Below are 13,533 nucleotides of genomic sequence, written 5' to 3' on the forward strand. Positions count from 1 at the left end.
ATTGTTCTTAGACTTTGGGGGCTGGCCATCTCAGCCATGCCTGGACCTTCACTTATGTATTTTCAACGGTAAAGTTTCTACACTCCATAGATTAAGGTGTGGAGCTCTGCTGTTCCTCAAAGATTAATGCAAAGTACTACTGTTTTCTATTCAATTCTTCTTATTTTGCTTCTAAGATATCCATTCGCATCCAAGAACGTGATGAAGGTGATGATTATGTGTGACGCTCATCACCATTCTCCCCTATGAACACGTGCCTGACAAACACTTCCGTTCTACATGAAATAAGCTAGAATGAATATCTCTTAGATCTCTTAATCAGAATCTTCGTGGCATAAGCTAGAATGATGGCGGAATTCAAGAGAATCCGGAAAGTCTAAACCTTGTCTGTGGTATTCCGAGTAGGATTCAATGATTGAATGACTGTGACGAGCTTCAAACTCGCGAGTGCTGGGCGTTAGTGACAGACGCAAAAGGAGGGGTGAATCCTATTCCAGCATGATCGAGAACCGACAGATGAATGGCCGTGCTGTGACAGAGCATGTGAGCATATCTTTCACTGAGAGGAGGGGATGTAGCCACTGACAACGGTGATGCCCTTGCATAAAGCCAGCCATGGAAAGGAGTAAGACTGACTGGATGAAGATAGCAGGAAAGCAGAGGTTCAGAGGAACGAAAGCACCCCCATTCGCTTATCTGAAATTCCTACCAATGAATTACATAAGTATCTCTATCCCTATTTTATTATATCATATTCGAAAACACCATTATCACTTTATATCTGCCTGACTGAGATTTACAAGGTGACCATAGCTTGCTTCATACCAACAATCTCCGTGGGATTCGACCCTTACTCACGTAAGGTATTACTTGGACGACCCAGTGCACTTGCTGGTTAGTTGTATCGAAGTTGTGAACCATGGTATTGACACCATGTTCTTGGCGCCATTGCCAGAGACAAGAAAGTGCCATGAATTTTACATAATTAAAGCGTAATCACGATTGCGCATACCAAGTTGCTCACGTTGCCAGGGATTGTTGAAGCCTGGACATCACAATTTCGTGCACCAAGTTTTTGGCGCCGTTGCCGGGGATTGTTTGAGTTTGGACAACTGACGGTTCATCCTGTTGCTCAGATTAGGTAATTTTCTTTTTATTTTATTTTCAAAAGTTTTTCAAAAAATATTTCAAAAATTTTCTCATCTGTTTTTGAAAAAAAAAATGTTTTCAAAAATATAATTTTATTCAAAATTTTTAAGAATGAATTCTAGTGTTTCATGAAGCATGTGAAGCCTTGCTGGCTGTAAAGCCATGTCTAATTCTTTTGGACTGAGGCTTCCAAACCATCAACATAGAGGTAAGTTACTTCGATAAGTAATGAGCAGTATATTCTCTTATGTTGCATGCTGAAGCTTGGCTGGCCATTGGCCATGTCTAGTGTTTTGGACCGGAGCTTTCGTTGAAAGCTTGGCTGGCTAGTGAGCCATGTCTAATTCCTGGACTGAAGCTTTAGACTAAGAATGCAAGATTCCTGGAATTCATATTAAAAATTTTGGAATCCTTATTTTCCTTTTTCAATTAATTTTCGAAAAAAAAATCCAAAAAAATTAGAAAATCATAAAAATCAAAAATATTTTTCTGTTTCTTGTTTGAGTCTTGAGTCATGTCATAAGTTTGGTGTCAATTGCATGTGCATCTTGCATTTTTCGAAAATTCATGCATTCATAGTATTCTTCATGATCTTCAAGTTGTTCTTGGTAAGTCTTCTTGTTTGATCTTGATGTTTTCTTGTTTTGCATCTTTAGTTGTTTTTCATGTGCATTTTTTGTTTGTTAGAGTCTAAACATGAAAGATTTCTAAGTTTGGTGTCTTACATGTTTTCTTTGCATTAAAAGTTTTTCAAAATTGTGTCTATGATGTTCATCTTGGCATTCAAAGTGTTCTTGGTGTTCATCTTGACATTCATAGCATTCTTGCATGCATTCATTGTTTTGATCTAAAAATTTCATGCATTGCATCATTTTTCTTGTTTTTCTCTTGCATCATAAAAATTTCAAAAAAAAATCAAAAAAATATCTTTCCCATTTTCTCTCATCAAATTCGAAAATTTGGATTGACTTTTTCAAAAATTTTTAAAATCAAATTGTTTCTCATGAGTCAAATCAAATTTTCAATTTGAAAATCTTATCTTTTTCAAAATCCTTTTCAAAAATCAAATCTTTTTCAAAATTCTTAGTTATTTTCGAAAATTCCAAAAATATTTTGCAAAAATCTTTTTCTTATTTTTATAGAAAATTTTCGAAAATAACATAATCAATTAATGTTTTGATTCAAAAATTTGAAGTTTGTTACTTGCTTGTTAAGAAAGATTCAAACTTTAAGTTCTAGAATCATATCTTGTGATTTCTTGTGAATCAAGTCATTAATTGAGATTTTAAAAATCAAATCTTTTTCAAAAACTAATTTCTATCATATCTTTTCAAAAATATCTTCTTATCTTTTTCAAAAATTTGATTTCAAAATATCTTCTCTAACTTCCTAACTTCTTATCTTTTCAAAATTGGTTTTCAAAATTTGTTTCAACTAACTAACTAACTTTTTGTTTGTTTCTTAACTTTTTCAAAACTACCTAACTAACTCTCTCTCTCTCTCATTTTCGAAAATATCTTCCCCCTTTTTCAAAATTTCTTTTTAATTTATTAATTATTTTAATTTTAATTTTTAAATCTTAATTTTCGAAAATTACTAACATTTTTTTCAAAAACTATTTTCAAAAAAAAAAAATCACTAACTCTTTTTCAAAAAAATCATTTTCGAAAATTCCTTCTCTCTCACCTTATTCTATTTATTTATTCATCTACTAACATCTCATCTCACATCTCTGCCATCCTCACAGTTGTGTTTCTTCCATTATAGTACATTCTTTGTCTCCCCCTCTTCTTCTACTCACACAGGGATCCCTATACTGTGGTATAAAGGATCTCTATTATTATTATTATTTTTCTGTGCCCTCTTCTTTGTCATATGAGCAGGAGCAAGGATAAGAACATTCTTGTGGAAGAAGATCCAGAACCTGAAAGGACTCTGAAGAGAAAATTAAGAGAAGCTAAAATACAACAATCCAGAGATAACCTTTCAGAAATTTTCGAACAGGAAAAGGATATGGCAGCTGAAAATAATAATAATGCAAGGAAGATGCTTGGTGACTTTACTACACCTAATTCCAATTTACATGGAAGAAGCATCTCCATTCCTGCCATTGGAGCAAACAACTTTGAGCTGAAACCTCAATTAGTTTCTCTGATGCAGCAGAACTGCAAGTTTCATGGACTTCCATATGAAGATCCTTTTCAGTTCTTAACTGAATTCTTGCAGATATGTGATACTGTTAAGACTAATGGAGTAGATCCTGAAGTCTACAGGCTCATGCTTTTCCCTTTTGCTGTAAGAGACAGAGCTAGATTATGGTTGGATTCTCAACCCAAGGACAGCCTGAACTCTTGGGATAAGCTGGTCACGGTTTTCTTAGCCAAGTACTTTCCTCCTCAAAAGCTGAGCAAGCTTAGAGCTGATGTTCAAACCTTCAGACAGAAAGAAGGTGAATCCCTCTATGAAGCTTGGGAAAGATACAAACAGTTGACCAAAAAGTGTCCTTCTGACATGCCTTCAGAATGGACCATCCTGGATATATTCTATGATGGTTTATCTGAGCTATCAAAGATGTCACTGGACACTTCTTCAGGTGGATCCATTCACCTAAAGAAAACGCCTGCAGAAGCTCAAGAACGCATTGACATGGTTGCTAATAACCAGCTCATGTACACTTCTGAAAGGAATCCTGTGAACAATGGGACGCCTATGAAGAAGGGAGTTCTTGAAGTTGATACTCTGAATGCCATATTGACTCAGAACAAAATATTGACTCAGCAAGTCAATATGATCTCTCAGAGTCTGCATGGAATGCAAGCTGCATCCAACAGTACTCAAGAGGCTTCTTATGAAGAAGAAGCTTATGATCCTGAGAACCCTGCAATAGCAGAGGTGAATTACTTAGGTGAACCTTATGGAAACACCTATAACTCATCATGGAGAAATCATCCAAATTTCTCATGGAAGGATCAAAAGCCTCAACAAGGCTTTAATAATGGTGGAAGAAACAGGTTTAACAATAATAAACCTTTTCCATCATCCACTCAGCAACAGACAGAGAACTCTGAACAAAACACTTCTAATTTGGCAAACTTAGTCTCTGATCTGTCTAAGGCCACTGTAAGTTTCATGAATGAAATAAGATCTTCCAATAGAAATCTGGAAGCACAAGTGGGCCAGCTGAGTAAAAGGATCACTGAAATCCCTCCTAGTACTCTCCCAAGCAATACAGAAGAGAATCCAAAAGGAGAGTGCAAGGCCATTGACATAAGTGCCATGGCCGAACCTGTAAGGGAAGGAGAGGATGTGAATCCCAAGGAGGAAGACCTCCTGGGACGTCCAGTGACCAATAAGGAGCTTCCCTCTGAGGAACCAAAGGAATCTGAGACTCATCTAGAGACCATAGAGATTCCATTGAACCTCCTTATGCCCTTCATGAGCTCTGATGAGTATTCCTCTTCTGAAGAGAATGAGGATGTTACTGAAAAGCAAACTGCCAAGTTTCTTGGTGCAATCATGAAGCTGAATGCCAAATTATTTGGCATTGATACTTGGGAAGTTGAACCTCCCTTGTTCATCAATGAACTAAGTGATCTGGATCAACTGACATTACCTCAGAAGAGACAGGATCCTGGAAAGTTCATAATACCTTGTACCATAGGCACCATGATCTTTAAAGCTCTGTGTGACCTTGGTTCAGGAATAAACCTCATGCCCCTCTCTGTAATAGAGAAACTGGGAATCTATGGGGTGCAAGCTGCTAGAATCTCATTAGAGATGGCAGATAATTCAAGAAAACAGGCATATGGACAAGTAGAGGACGTATTAGTAAAGGATGAAGGCCTTTACATCCCTGCTGATTTCATAGTCCTGGATACTGGAAAGGAAGAGGATGAATCCATCATCCTAGGAAGACCTTTCCTGGCCACAGCAAGAGCTGTGATTGATGTTGACAGAGGTGAACTAGTCCTTCAATGGAATGAGGACTCCCTTGTGTTTAAAACTCAAGGATCTCCCTCTGCAACCATGGAGAGGAAGCATGAAAAGCTTCTCCCAAAGCAGAGACAACCCAAGCCCCCACAGTCAAACTCTAAGTTTGGTGTTGGGAGGCCACAACCAAACTCTAAGTTTGGTGTTGAACTTCCATATCCAAACTCTAAGTTTGGTGTTGGAGAGTTTCAACAATGCTCTGAACATCTGTAAGGCTCCATGAGAGCCCACTGTCAAGCTATTGACATTAAAGAAGCGCTTGTTGGGAGGCAACCCAATTTTTACTTATCTAACTATATTTTTCTTAGTTATATGTCTTTGTAGGTTCATGATCATGTGGAGTCACAAAATAAATATAAAAATTGAAAACGGAATCAAAAACAGCAGAACAAAAATCACACCCTGGAGGAGCATCTGTCTGGCGTTCAGCGCCAGAACAGAGCATGGTTCTGGCGCTGAACGCCCAAAATGGGTAGCTTCTGGGCGCTGAATGCCAGAACAGGCATGGTTCTGGCGTTCAACGCCAGAAATGGCACACAAATGGGCGTTGAACGCCCAAAATGGGCACCAACCTGGCGCTGAATGCCCAGAGTTGTGTGCAAGGGCATTTTGCATGCCTAAATTGGTGCAGGGATGTAAATGCCTTGACACCTCAGGATCTGTGGACCCTACAGGATCATCTCAGGATCTGTGGACCCCACAGGATCCCCACATACCTCCACTCACTCTCTTCTCTCTTCTCAATCATCCTCTATTCCCAATAAACACTATTCCCTATCAACCCTTTATCACTCACATCCATACACCCACTTACCTTCAAAATTCAACATCTCTTTCCCACCCAATCCCACCCATATGGCCGAATACACACTCCCATCCATCTCCTCCATATCTTCTTCTTATTCTTCTATTCTTTCTTCTTTTGCTCGAGGGCGAGAAACATTCTAAGTTTGGTGTGGTAAAAGCATAGCTTTTTTTTTTGTTTTTTCCATAACCATTGATGGAACCTAAGGCCAGAGAAACCTCTAGAAAGAGGAAAGGGAAGACAAAAGCTTCCATCAAGGGTCTATAGCTCAGTGGTAGAACATTTGACTGCAAATCAAGAGATCCCTGAGATACCTCAGGGGATACATTTTCTTCCACACAATTATTGGAAGCAACTAAGGGTGGAACATCAAGAACACTCCATCATCCTTCATGAAATCAGAGAAAATCTAAAAGCAATGAAGGAGGAGCAACAAAGGCAAGGAAGAGACATAGAAGAGCTCAAGGACATCATTGATTCCTCAAGAAGGAAACGCCACCATCACTAAGGTGGATTCATTCCTTGTTCTTATTTCTTCTGTTTTTCGTTTTCTATGTTATGTGCTTATCTATGTTTGTGTCTTCATTACATGATCATTAGTAGTTAGTAACTTTGTCTTAAAGTTATAAATGTCCTATGAATCCATCACCTCTCTTAAATGAAAAATGTTTTAATTCAAAAGAACAAGAAGTACATGAGTTTCGAATTTATCCTTGAACTTAGCTTAATTATATTGATGTGGTAACAATGCTTCTTGTTTTCTGAATGTATGCTTGAACAGTGCATATGTCTTTTGAAGTTGTTGTTTAAGAATGTTAAATATGTTGGCTCTTGAAAGAATGAAGACTAGGAGACATGTTATTTGATAATCTGAAAAATCATAAAAATGATTCTTGAAGCAAGAAAAAGCAGCAAAGAACAAAGCTTGCAGAAAAAAAAATAGGCGAAAAAAAATAGAAAGAAAAAGAAAAAAGCAAGCAGAAAAAGCCAAAAGCTCTTAAAACCAAGAGGCAAGAGCAAAAAGCCAATAACCCTTAAAACCAAAAGGCAAGGGCAAATAAAAAGGATCCCAAGGCTTTGAGCATCAGTGGATAGGAGGGCCTAAAGGAATAAAATCCTGGTCTAAGCGGCTAAACCAGGCTGTCCCTAACCAGCAAGTGCACTTGGTCGTCCAAGTAATACCTTACGTGAGTAAGGGTTGAATCCCACGGAGATTGTTGGCTTGAAGCAATCTATGATTGTCTTGTAATTCTTAGTTAGGATATCAATTATAATTATCAGTTTGGATTGCGAAAAATAAAAGAGCATGAATTAAATACTTGTTATGCAGTAATGGAGAATATGTTGGAGTTTTGGAGATGCTTTGTCTTCTGAATCTCTGCTTTTCCCCTGTCTTCTTCTTCACGCACGCAAGGTTCCTCCTATGGCAAGCTGTGTGTTGGTGGATCACCGTTGCAATGGCTACCATCCGTCCTCTCAGTGAAAATGGTCCAGGTGCGCTGTCACCGCACGGCTAATCATCTGTCGGTTCTCACTCATGCTGGAATAGGATCCATTGATCCTTTTGCGTCTGTCACTACGCCCAACCCTTGTGAGTTAGAAGCTTGTCACAGTCATTCAATCCTTGAACCCAACTCGGAATACCACAGACAAGGTTTAGACTTTTCGGATTCTCAAGAATGCTGCCAATGGATTCTAGCTTATACCACGAAGATTCTGATTAAGGAATCCAAGAGATACTCATTCAATTGAAGGTAGAACGGAGGTGGTTGTCAGGCACACATTCATAGGTTAAGAATGGTGATGAGTGTCATGGATCATCACATCCATCATATTGAAGTGCGAATGAACATCTTAGATAGAAACAAGCGTGTTTGAATAGAAAACAGAAATAATTGAATTAATTCATCGAGACACAACAGAGCTCCTCACCCCCAACAATGGAGTTTAGAGACTCATGCCATCAAAGAGTACAAAGTTCAGATCTAAAAATGTCATGAGGTACAAAATGAATCTCTAAAAGTTGTTTAAATACTAAACTAGTAACCTAGGTTTACAGAAAATGAGTAAACTAAGATAGATAGTGCAGAAATCCACTTCTGGGGACCACTTGGTGTGTGCTGGGGCTGAGACTTGAGCTTTATACATGCCTAGGCTGTTTCCAGAGTTAAATGCTAGGTTGTAACCTGTTTCTGGCGTTTAACTCCAACTTGTAACCGGTTTCTGGTGTTTAACGCCAGAATGCAACATGGAACTGGCATTGAACGCCAGTTTACGTCGTTTATCCTTGAGCAAAGTATGTACTATTATATATTGCTGGAAAGCCCTGGATGTCTACTTTCCAACACAATTGAGAGCACGCCATTTGGACTTCTGTAGCTCCAGAAAATCTATTTCGAGTGTAGGGAGGTCAGAATCCAACAACATCTGCAGTCCTTTTTCAGCCTGAATCAGATTTTTGCTCAGCTCCCTCAATTTCAGCCAGAAAATACCTAAAATGACAAAAAAACACACAAGCTCATAGTAAAGTCCAGAAATATGAATTTTTCCTAGAAACTAATAAAAATATACTAAAAACTAACTAAAACATACTAAAAACTACATGAAATTGACCCCAAAAAGCATATAAAATATCCGCTCATCATGCTTACGCGTGGGATGAACTTTTTGCAGGGGACGCGTACGCATGCGGTGGCTTGTGCGCCACACACCCCTCCCGCGCGTCTCTTGCGCAACTCTCTGTTTAATTGCGCATACACAAACGACGCATGCGCGTCGATCTCCTTTTTTTTAATGCAGAATGCAGAATGCAGATGAATATGCACAAATTTTGAATAAACACTAATAAAATAAAATAAGACTAATAATAAAATAAAAGACCGTACCATGGTGGGTTGTCTCCCACCTAGCACTTTTACACTTTGTTTGGATGGAAGATGGAAAATGAGAGGAAAGAAAATGAAAGAAAAGAAAATGGAAGGAAAGAAAATGAAAGGAAAAATTGATTTTCTTTTATGTTGTTTGGATAAAGAGAAAATGAATGGAAAGAAAATAGAAAGAAATTTTTCTTGTGTTTGGATGAAAGGAAAAGTAAGAAGAGAGAAAATCATAACCAAGTGAAATTACATTAATACCCTTCTTTATATTATATGTAAATTATAATATACCAATGTATTTAAATTATTTTTTAATAAAAAAATTATCCAAATTATATTTCAAAATTGTAACGTGTTTTCTTCATTAAAAAAATTTATTTTTTTGAATTTATTTTTATGAATTTATTCTTTTTTATTATCTTTTAATATCATAAATAAAAATATATATTATTCTTTTTAAAAATATATTATTCTTTTGAAGATGATGCAGTAACAGGAAAGATGGAAATAGAGATACGTGCTTTCCTTTTCAGATTAGGGATTTTGATTTGTTTTTAATGAAAGGGTATATATGTAATTTTACACTTTTTTATACTTCCATTCCAGTTTTCTTCGCAAGTTTGGGCAGAAAATTTTTAAGTGGGCCCTATGTAGGCTTTTTTATTTTCCATTCAAGTTCCCTGCTAATCCAAACAGAGGAAAAACAAGTTTTCCACTCATTTTCATCTTTCCCCTTTTCTTTCCTCACAAGTTCCATTATACCAAACAAAGTGTTAGTTATTATCCTTAAGTTGGACATTTGGTGAGCTCCTTGTCATGGTGGCTTGTGCTTGAACTCATCCAGGAATCCCCACCAGTGTTTGTAATTCCAATAGCCTCCGGGATCCCACACTAGTTGCATAAAGCCATCAAGCAAGTTAAAGCAAGTGACAAGGCCCCAAGAGTGTTGACTACTAGACTAAATTCCGGGGTCCCAAACCTTGCTTTTGCACCCGTCTTCTTGTTGACCATCTTTGTTCCAACCGAGTGGTAAGCAATCTGAATTCTCACTGAGGCATCCAAACAGCTTCCTAGACCCAGACAATTTAGTATTCTTCCAACCATGATAATTCAGCCGTGAGCTCCCTACCACAATGAACCTAGGATTGTGTTGCCAACCACTAACCATCTCCCTCTTACTCTTATAGCCACAAAGAGCTCTAAGTTGCCCATCCGTCTCAAGCAAAGCATATTCAAGTGGGCTAATTAAGCTTAGAGATGAGAGATTTACCCACTTGGCAAGGTGATCTCCAGTTCCATTCCCTTGGGCTCTTCTTTGACAACTTCCACGTCTTTGCAAGCTTCTTCAATATCAACCTCTTCCTCTTGGTAGCTTTCTTCCAATTCGATCTCTTCTTCATTGTTCACTAAAGGCATGGGAGGTTGTGCTTCTTCTTCTTTAATATCCATGTCAAGTCCAATAAAAGAGGATTCAAATATAGATAAGAATTCATCAATGATTGAATCTATCTCTTGATCATCCCCTTCAAAGTCTTCAACCATGATATGCCTTGGAGGTTGTACACCCTCCTCAACATCAAATTCAAACTCCTTAGAAAGGGTCTCTATGACCGGGCTTTCCATAGACGTTCCGCATCTCCTAAGTCTTCGACCACTTCTTCCTCTTCAACGATTACGGCTTCCTCCACTTGTTCCAATACAAAGTTATGCTGCTCACTGTCCACCGGAGTTTCTAGTGTCTCCTTCATGATACGTTCTTCATTAGATTCTCCACATGAAGCCATGGGAGTTCCTTGAGTGTCTGAATGTTGGGAAGCTAATCAGTTTATCGCTTGCTCCAATTGATGAAGGGTTGCATGAAATCGATCCACTGTTTCCTCGAGACGATCCTTTGATTCTTGTTGCGCTCGGCTATCATAAGTAGGATCATAGTGCTCTTGAATTGATGGATGTGGACATGGTGTATATGGAGGTGGTGGTTCTTGGGAGTAATTGGGTTGGAATTGGGGTGGCTCTATGTATGGTTCATACGGCTCATAGGGTGGTTGGTATGGCGGATATAGGTTAGGGTCATATGGAGGTGAATGGTATAAAGGGACTTGTGAGTATGGTGGTTCAAAGGTGTATTGGGGAGGTGGTTCATAAGCATATGGTGGGGCTTGTTGGTAACTACAAGGGGGTCCACCATATTCATCATCTTGGTACGCTCCCTAGAATGGCTCTTGACCATAGTAATTTGGTGGAGGTGGTTTGTCACAAAAGGGTCCACCATAACTATTGTCTTGGTATGCATCACAGAATGGTTGTTGGTTATAACGCTTTAGAGGGGGTTGTTGCCAAGAGGGTTGATCAAATCCTTGTGGCTCCTCCCATCTTTGATTCTTCCAACCTTGATGCATGTTCTCATTATAGCTTCCATTCCTTATAACAACATTGGAACTAAACTTAAAGCCAGAGGGGTGAGAATTCATAGTAGTCAGGGAAATAAAAATTAATAAAAATTAAAGAAAATAAACTCCTAAAACTAGAAACACTAACAAAGAAACGAAAAAGCAAATATTTACAATAACCAATAATAAGGCACACGTTTGCAATTCCCCCGCAACGGCGCCATTTTGACGAACGGATTTTCTATCGGTAAAGAAATTCACAAATGAATTCTCGTTGTAAGTATAGTTTCTAAACCAACAGAGAATCCTTTCATATAAAAGTTTCGGTTGTCACTAAAGCAAACCCAATAAAATTGATAACCAAAGTATTTAAACCTCGGGTCGTCTCTCAAGGAATTGTAGGAAAGTGTGATTTATTATTGGTTATAGAAAATTATCTTTTTGGGTTTTTGAAATAGGGAACAAGGACATAAATTGACAAGAAAGTAAATTAATAATTATGAAAACCCTTGCAAGGTATAAGAACTGAAAATCCCATCCTAGTTATCCTTATCAATTGTGATGAGAATTATTTATTGCTCCCACTTAGTTAACCCTTACTAAATAAAGGAAATTCAAGTGGACCAATAAATGGGATTCCTCAAGTCCTAGTCAACTCCTGAGGAAAGACTAGCTTTAGAGGGATCCAAATCAATCAGCAAATTCCAATTTTCAATCAACAAGGAGTTTGATAACTCAAGTGTCACCAATTACTCAACCAAAGCCAAAGGAGAGAAATCTAAATTAAATTAAAAGCATCAATAACATAAATAGAAGAAACAATCATAAATCTGAAATACCTCAAATTGCATTAAATAGAAATTCAAATCTAACATGAAGAGTTCATAAACCAAATAGTAACATAAAGTAATCAATAAAGGGAATAAATAAACTAGAAAGCTAGAACAATTAAAAGTAGAAGAGAAGTTAAATTAAAAGAACATTGAACCTGGAATTGAGAAGACGAAGAAATCCTAATCCTAAAACCTAAGAGAGAGGAGAAAGCCTCTCTCTCTCTCTAAAAACTACATCTAAAACCTAAAATTATGAATAATGAATGTTGTATCCATGAATTGATTGATTCTCCCACTTTTTAGCATCTAATCTGTGTTTTCTGGGCCAAAAATTGGGTCAAAAATAGCCCAGAAATCGCCTCCAGCGATTTCTGATACGTCCAGCACGTGGCTCTGTCACGCGTACACATGATCCACGCGTGTGCATCATTTAAAAGCATGGAAACTATAAAAAATTATATATCGTTGTGAAGCCCCGGATGTTAGCTTTCCAACGCAACTAGAAGTACCTCATTTGGACCTTTTTAGCTCAAGTTATGGTCGAATTAGTACGAAGAGGTCAGGCTGGACAGCTTAGCAATTCCTTCAGTTTCTTGTATTCCTTCTACTTTTGCATGCTTCCTTTCCATGCTCTAACCCATTCCTGCCCTATAAACCCTGAAATAATTTAACACACATATCAAGGCATCGAATGGTAATATGAAAAGGTTAAAGTTAGCAAATTTAAGACCAAAGAAGCATGTTTTCAATCATAGCACAGAATTAGGAAGGAAAATGTAAAACCATGCAATTAGTATGAATAAGTGAGCAGAGAGTTGATAAAAACCACTCAAATTATCATAAGATAAACCATAAAATAGTAGTTTATCACACCTTCACACCACAAGCACATAGTCAGGGATAGCAACTCAGTTTGAGCTTTTTTGGCCAATTTCTAACCCTCCTAACCATTGATGCTCAAAGCCTTGGATCCTTTTATTGGTTTTCTTCTTGGAAATATATATATATATATATATATATATATATATATATATATATATTTTGGAATGCTGTTTCTTTTGCTTCAAGAATATATATAATTTAGATTTTTCTGAGAATCAATAATACTTCTCTATATTCACTATTCTTTCAAGAGTTAAGACCCTCAACTTCACAGTTAATTCACACATCTAGAAGGTAGATGCAAAGCCACCACTTTGTGAATTAGAAGGAACGAATTATAATCAACTCAAGAATTTTTGTATTTTACTGCTTCTTAAAAAAACGAAATTTTATTCAAGTTTAATAGAATGCTAAGTGGAACATCTTAAACTTAAATGACAGAATTAGAAATTAACTAAAAAAATAGGAAATTTTACTAGCGATCATGCAATATTAGAATTGAAAGACAGGAAATAAAATACTGAAATAGGAACTGAACAGGGGTGAAAACTCAACCACCTTAGTCATGGGGGTCACTACTGTCTCCAGCAGATACTTTCTGACACTTT

At 37.4% G+C, this 13,533-nt stretch overlaps 1 non-coding gene across 1 annotated transcript; it reads right to left on the reverse strand.

Moving 5' to 3' along the window:
* Positions 1–3,558: 3,558 nt before the first annotated feature.
* LOC112731238 (small nucleolar RNA R71) lies at positions 3,559–3,667 on the reverse strand. The gene has a single exon (XR_003167026.1). It is a non-coding gene; the product is annotated as a small nucleolar RNA R71 (small nucleolar RNA).
* Between the last annotated feature and the right edge of the window lie 9,866 nt (positions 3,668–13,533).

This window comes from Arachis hypogaea, chromosome 12 (assembly GCF_003086295.3).
Source record: "Arachis hypogaea cultivar Tifrunner chromosome 12, arahy.Tifrunner.gnm2.J5K5, whole genome shotgun sequence".
Classification (NCBI taxonomy): domain Eukaryota; kingdom Viridiplantae; phylum Streptophyta; class Magnoliopsida; order Fabales; family Fabaceae; genus Arachis; species Arachis hypogaea.